Source organism: Chinchilla lanigera, unplaced genomic scaffold (genome assembly GCF_000276665.1).
Source record: "Chinchilla lanigera isolate Chin_1 unplaced genomic scaffold, ChiLan1.0 scaffold00133, whole genome shotgun sequence".
Taxonomy (NCBI): domain Eukaryota; kingdom Metazoa; phylum Chordata; class Mammalia; order Rodentia; family Chinchillidae; genus Chinchilla; species Chinchilla lanigera.
In genome coordinates this window covers 263215-270987 of record NW_004955534.1, presented here as the reverse complement: position 1 = coordinate 270987, position 7773 = coordinate 263215, and positions in this window count along the sequence as shown.

Here is a 7773-nt window from a genome sequence, read left to right as displayed (position 1 = left end):
AGGAAGGAAGGAAGGAGGGAAGGAAGGGAAGGAAGGAAGAGGACAGAAAGATTAGGTTCAGGGGCACATTCTATCCACCTCCTGACTAGGTTAGGACTCTCCTCTGGATACCCACACCCAGTGCTTACACACTCAGACACTCCTCATGGAATTGCTTGCTTGCTTGTCCTTCTCCCCTCGAGGGCAGGGACCACATCAGTCCCAATTATTGTGGTGTCCCCATCTCCCAGCATGTGCCTAGCAGAGAGTGTTGCTCACTAAACAAGTCAGCCCTCTAAATCTGTGGGTTCTGCCCCTGAAGACTGGATAATCTGCAGATCAAAAATACGAGGGAAGATATGTATCCGCACTGAACACATGCAGACATCTTGCCCTTCATGCATCATGACAAGCACTACTTACTATTTGTACTGTATAAGGTGTTACTCATTAGGTTATTGTTAGAGCTTGTATCTAGGTGTCCCCTCAAAGCCTCATGTGGTCATAGGTGGGGTTTTTCAGAGGTGGGTGAATCTGTGATGTGTGATGCTACAATTGAAGTTGTGTGATTATTATATTGCTCCACTGATTGGTTTGGTATAGTTCTGGGTGTGGATAAATTAGGGAAGGCTCTGCCTTGGTGTGAGTGCTACCCACAAGGGTGCATAGCCTGGACAGAATATAAGGGACAGAAAGACAGTTATCAAAGCTTGTTGCTTCCTTGTTTCTGCCTGCCTTCTGCCTACCATGAACTGTTTCTCCTCTGTGATGCTCCTCTGCCATGCCACCTTGCCTTGGAGCCAGCTGATTATGGACTGAATCCTCTGCAAACTGTGAGCTAAATAAAACTTTCCTCCTTTAACTTTGGGTGTTGGGTATTTTGTCTCAACAATGAGAAAAGTAACTAAGACAGTTACCTCCAGAGATGACACAGAGGACATGCATAGGTTATATGAAGACTATGCCCTTTGACTTAAGAGACTTGAGCATCTAGGGTCAAGGGTCCCAGAACTAAATGCCTGTGGATCTTGAGGGACAATTGCAATCAGTAAGCAGAACAGAACAAGAGGACATGAAGCCAGCAGAGTGTCAGTGGGGGCACATGGATTTACTCTGATATCTCAGCTCTCATTGGCAAGAAGTTACGTTCTTCTTTCAATCGTGGTCTACACCCAGAGCTGGGCTCACTTCTAGTTAAGGTGGATGGGGACTCGAATTTGGTTTGAGGGGTACCTGAAAGGCCACCATCTCCAGAATATTCCCATCTCCTAACTTGACCAAAGGATGGCTGTTCCCATGCCTCTGATGCTGACATGCCTGGGAAGGAAGCATGCAACAGGGGTTTAGCCCTTGATTCCACGTGTGACTCTATTTACTGACTACACTTTGCTTCCTGAAAGAAATATGTCAAAGCAGCCAGATTACCAGATCCAAGGTGGCAGATGCAATGTCTTTCATAATGCACTGTCATTCCTTCATTCCCTAAACATTCATCAAGGGGCCACTACATACCCAGCACTGTGCTATGAACTGGGGACATAGCTGTGGGAAGAACTGACACCAGCCCTCATGGAGCCTACAGCTAGTGGGGGTCAATAATCAAGAATGGTCCAGCCTATAATCCCAGCCCTCTGGGAGGCTGAGGCAGGAAGAGTACAAATTTGAGCCCAACCTGAACAATTTAACAAATTAATGAGAACTCCTCTCAAAATTCAGAGGCCTTGGGTTTGAGTTCAAGGGCTCAGTTCAAAGGCCCTGGGTTCAATACATAATACCACAAAAAAAATTTAAAAATAAAAAATTAAAAGGACTGGGGGTATAAGTCAGTAGTAGAACACCCCTAGATTTGACCCCAGTACTGGGGAAAACAAGAATGGCACATGAACATGTAAAATTACGTCTGCAATTAGGGTGTGACAGAGGAGAAAGGGGAGCTTACACTGTCAGTGGAAATGTAAATTAGTACAGTAATTATGGGAAACAGTATGAAGTTTCCTCAGGAAGTTAATAGTAGAACTACCGGATAAATCAGTAATCTCACTAGAGGCTACATGTGCATGGGAACTGAAACCAGTGTTTTGCAAAGACAACTGCACTTCCTCGTTCACTGTAGCACTGTTCAAAATCTCAAGAGATGAAAACAACGCGTGTCACTATAACAACAAAGTGCTGTATATTTCAAAAAGCTACAAGAAATGATATTTTCACCAAAAAGAACAGATAAATGTTTAAGTAGATAGTTCTATTCAACCTGATTTAAACATTACATAATCGATACATGTACCAAAACATTACATGGTATTATGATAATTTGTACAATTTCTATGTATCCATCAAAAAATGAACTTAAATGAAAAAATTAGAAAGTTCTGGTTTTTTGTTTTTGTCTTTGCAGTGCTGTGATTGAACCCAGGGCCTTGCACCCACTAGGCAGGTGTGCTACATTCCCAGCCCTTTGTAATGCTTTTATTTTTTATTTATTTATTTATTTATTGTCTTTTTGAGACAGGGTCTCACTATGTAGATCAGGCTGGCCTTGAACTCACTCTGTAGCCCAGGCTGGCCTCAAACTCACAGTGATCCTCCTGCCTCAGCCTCCTGAGTGCTGGGATTACAAGTACGCACCGCCATGCCCGGACCTTTAATGCTTTTATTTGGAGACAGGGTCTTGCTCCTTGCCCAGGCTGGCCTCTACCTTGTGATCCTCCTGCATCAGCCCCCTGAGCAGCTGGTGGCAGGTGTGCAGCACCATGCCTGGCAAAATTCTCAATTTTCAGAATAGAGCTAAAAATGTTCCTTGGGTTCCCTGACGTAGAAGCTTAGTGACTTTGCAGACTGCCGTTTCTGTGGAGCGGAAGGGGCGGAAGCCAGGTTGGAGGGCAAGGAAGCAGACGTGAGAAGTGAAGAAACGGAGACAACCTAAGAAGTGCAGTTCTCATGGGGGAGAGGGAGAACCGGCAGGGGCTGGAGGGCTGGAGTGCTATCAAGGAGGGGTTATTCACTTTGTTTTTCCATGAGGTTTTTGTTTTTGTTTTTTCATCCAGTACTGTGGATTGAACTTAGGGAGCACTGACTTACTTCCTCTCAGATCTTTACATTTTTTATTTTGTGTCACTGAGTTGTTCAAGCCGAACTTGTGACCCTCCCGCCTCAGCCTCCCTGAGTGCTCGGACTACAGGGCTGTGCCACGACAAATGGGAGGGTCTTGAGCCAGCTTTGAAGCAGGATGGCTGGGAAGCCACACAGGCTGAGGGAAAGAGGCAGGGTTTTGCTAAATTGCCCAAGCTTCCCCTCAGTTTGACCTCAGTTATAATCCAGTCTCTGCTGACCGGCATGGTGGTCAAAGCGCAGGCTCCAAGCTGCCTTGGCTCCGGTTTTGCTTTTTGGTGCTGGGAAGAAAACTCTGGCCCTTGCTAAGCATGCGCTCTTCCACAGAGCTATACCCAGCCCTGCCTCAGCTCTAATTCAGCTCCACACTTGCACGCCACAGTGTCACTTCTGGCCAGTTGCTGGCTGTGCCTCAGTTTCCTTTTCTGTCCAGTGGATGTAGTAATAGTACTGACTCCATAGGATTGGTGTAGAAAAGTAAGATCATTCCTGTGAAGAGCTCAGAACAGTATCTGGCATAGAGTGAGTGCTTGTGGCGTGTTAGCTGCTATTGTACTTATTGTTGCTAGCTCTGTGGCCTTAGGCACAGCACTTAACCCAGCATTGGTCTTTTTTTTTGTTTTGGGCCTGGATCTCAGCTGTGTAGTTCAGGCTGGCCTCAAATGCCTGGTGATCACAGCGTGCACCACCACACCCAGCTCTCGTCTGTCATTCAACCTCTCATCATCCCTCACTTGATCACTTCAACCATTCACAGTGTCTGGCATTGTCTTAGTTACTTTTCTCCCATTGCTGAGACAAAATATCCAATGCCCAAAATGAAGGAAGGAAAGGTTTATTTAGCTCACAGTTTGTGGAGGTTTCAGTCCATACTTGGCTGGCTCCAAATCAGAGTAGCACATGGCAGAGGGCAACAGTTCATGGTGGCAGAAAACAGCAAAGGCAACAAGAGCAAAAGGGAGGGGGGCGGCAAGCAGCCTCTTTCCCTCCCTCACACTGTATGCAGACTACCTGCCCCAGGACGAGTGTAGCACTCACATCTATAATTCCAACACTGAACCATAAATCAATCATAAATCTAGAAGCCCGCCCCATGACTGCATGAGGCTTTGGGGGGACATCCAGACACAAACCATAACAGGCATGTAACAGGAATTCAATAACAGTCAGTTCCCTGAGATTTTTCTTTAATAATATTTAGCATATAGACATTTACTATATGCTAAGCATTTCACCTATCACCTTAATCAGCCTCATTAATTATCAAGACAAGCCAGGCATGTAATCCCAGCAGTCTGGGAGGCTGAGGCAGGAGGATCACAAGTTTGAACCTGGGCAACTTATCAAGACCGTTTCTCAAGATTTAAAAATAAAAAAGGTTGGGGATTGTAACACAGTGTGAAGGCCGTGGATTTAATCCCCAGTATGGAAAAAGGAGAAAGAAAGAGTGAGGGGAGTGGAGAGGAAGGAAGGAAGAAAGGAAGGGAGGGAGGGAGGAAGGAAGGGAGGAAGGAAGACAGATAGAGAGAAATTAAGTTTTTAAGACAACCGTGTGAGTAAGGTGTGATACTAGCTGGCAATTAGCCTGTGATTAGCCTGTGTTTTACCAATGAGGAAATTAAGAGTCCAAGAGATTTTGCCTGGGCCACGGGCATATACTAAATGGCTCAGCTGAGATTCTAACTCCTCTTTTTCCAGTACTGACCCTGCAGTGGGCGATGGCCAGTTGGTCGGTCAGCAACCCGGTGGCTGCTCCTTATTGCTACCAGGTTTAAGAGGGCTCTGTTCCAGTGGGTGACCCAAGGCTTCCTAGCCTTTCTCTGAGCAGGAGCGCTTTGCTGCCCCCTCGTGACGAACCCAGTTCTTACCTCCAGGCCCCAAGTCACCAAGCAAAGAAAAAAAAAACACGTATTCAGCGTTTCTATTACAGTAACTTTCCTCCTGGAAAGGAGCTCCCTTGGGAGAAGCAAGGAACTAAATGACTGGGGTTGACTTTGTAACTTTTTTTGTTGTCTAGCTTTTTTTTAGAATAGCGGAAACAGCCCAGGTGTCCCTAGGGGCTTCCCAAAACTGACGCTCTTGGGCGCGCTCTTGAGGCATGAACGAGGCTGAGGCGGAGGAAGGGCACTCTGAGCAGAGGGAATGGCACGGCACAGCCCAGGGATGCGACGTGGCACTGTGGGGTGTGAAGCTCCGAGAGCAGTATGCTCGGACTGAGTTCTTTGATTCGACACGTGTGTGTCACCTGCAGTGCTGGGTGATGTGGGTGCTAGTTGGGGAGATAGATGCAGAGAAAATGAACATACAGTATGTCTACAGAAAAAAAGAAAGCAGGGAGCTTGCCATGGTGGTGTACGCCTGTACTCCCAGCACTCTGGGAGGCTGAGGCAGGAGGATCGCCAGCTTGAGCCCAGCCTGGGCAACTTGGAGACTTAGTGAGACCCTCCCTTGAAATAAAAATAGTTTTTGAGACAAGGTCCTATTATGTAGTTCAGGTTGGCCTTGAACTCACTATGTAGCCCAGGCTGGCCTTGAACTCAGGGTGATCCTCCTCTCCTGCCTCAGCCTCTCAAGTGGTGAGATTACAGGTATGCACTACCACGCCTGGCAAATTCCTTTGTACTTTTCTTGGCGGTAGTACTGGGAATTGAAATCAGGGTTTTGGGAGTGCTAGGTGAGCAGGAGTGGGGTGGGTGAACTGAGGGGAGGAGGGGTGGAGGTGAGGTAGCAGAGAATTCGATCATGGCTTCATTTAGGGCCTTAGTGTCATAGTGAGGGGTGGCAATTTCATTCTAAGAAGGATGGGAAGTGTTTGCTGAGACTGCCCGTTGATATATATGGGAAAAGAGAGGAATTAGCGAATGCCGAGATTTCACCCATCAACTGGGAGGACTTGGGGCCCACATGCTAAGTGTGGGAAGCCTATGAGACCTGTAGGAGGCACCGAGGAGCAGGCTGCTGCACGTGCGTCAGGTCCTACAGGGTGCCGGCGGCAGGAGACCCGTGAGGGAGCAAGCCCCTGGCCACAGCAAGCTGAGGAGCACGGGACCCGCTAGGGCAGTGATGGCGAACGTTTTAGAGCTTTCGGTGATACAAACAGCTGGCTGACGCGGCATACCAGAGGTTCACCACCCGTGCGCCAGAGAGATGGAAGAGAAAGCAGGAGAGGTATTCTGAACCCAGGGCCTGTGTGCTAGATGAGCACTAGCGCAGAGCTACACTCCTATCCCCTTTCACTTAGCATTTTGAGATGGGGCCTTCCTATGTAGCCCAGGCTGGCCTGGAACTTGCCATCTTCCTGCCTCAGCCTCTCGAGTCCTGGGGTTACACACACATGCGCCACCATGTCCAGTTGAAGTAGACTTTTGAACAAAGGCCGCCACATTCATACTTCTTACTGGTGCAGGCAAATTCTCTAACAGGTCTGCCCTGGCAAATGAAGGTACTGAGAGTCAGGGGTGCATGAACTTGACTGGAATGTGTTCGAAAGACAAGGGGAGGTGAGGAAGTAGAGGCTGCCAGAAAAGACAAGTTGAACGCCAAGAGTCTTGCTGCAAAGGACTCAGAATGCCGTGTAGGGCTTGGGGATATGGCATCCAGAAGGTTGTGGTTCTTAGAGAGAAAACCTTGCCATGTGCTTGGATTTTCTTTTTTTTGTACCAGGAATCAAAGTCAGGACCTTGCGCTTGCCAGGCAGGCACTGTGCCGCTGAGCTACACTTCCAGTTGTGCTCAGATGTAGATAGCAATGCGTGGGTGGAATGCGTGGTGCAGGGATAGGAGGGACAGTGTTCAAGCAAAGTCCTTGAGTACTTCAGAGGAGGATCAAAGAGAAATCCGTGGCTGCATACTGAGTTCGAGGCCAGCCTGGCTGGTATGAAGAGACCCTGTCTCAAAAAAAAAAAAAAAAAATCCACATTTTGTGTCATCATGAAAGCCCTCATCACCAGCATGATTCCGAAGAAAGTTCATCCACAATTTAATTTGATACTTGCAAAAAAAAGCTCGTGAGGTAGGAAAGTCACTCTATCTCCATTTTTCAAATGGGAAAATGGAAGTTCAGTGAGATCGACTGCCTAAGGTCGCACCATCAGGGACTGACAAACACAGGACTCTGATCATTCATGGCCAAGTCTCTCCCTCTCTGGCTTCCAGCTTAGCCAGACTTTGGCACCCAAGGAGGGAGGGAGCAAAGGCCTGTACACTCATGAGCATGGAAATCAGTATCTCTTCCAGGTGGTGGGCAACTACTCCCTTAGCAACACTGGTCCAGGCCAGCTGGCTTCCGGGACTGGGGATTTAGCTCAGTGGCACAGCACCTGCCTGGCAAGCGCGACGTTGTGAGTTCGATTCCTGGTACCGGAAAAAAAATAAAAATAAAAATAAAACAAAAAGAAAAAAAAAAAAGAACTGGCTTCAGAGCCAGCCAGCTGGCAGCAGCTAGGCTCACAGAGGACACGGTCAGGGCCAGGAGCCCTGCAAAAGACCCTGCAGGGCATGGGCTGGGCAGGGCAGGCTGCGTGCCTCCGCCCTGACGAGGTATAGCACTGGGGAACAGAATCTACAGCAAGGGCTGCCTGAGACACACTAACGTCCTCGGCACAGACACTGAGCAGGAGGGACAAAGGAAGCAGGGGGCAGAGCGTCAGGGGCAGCAGCTGTCTTGTTCAGGCTGCATCAGGGTGGC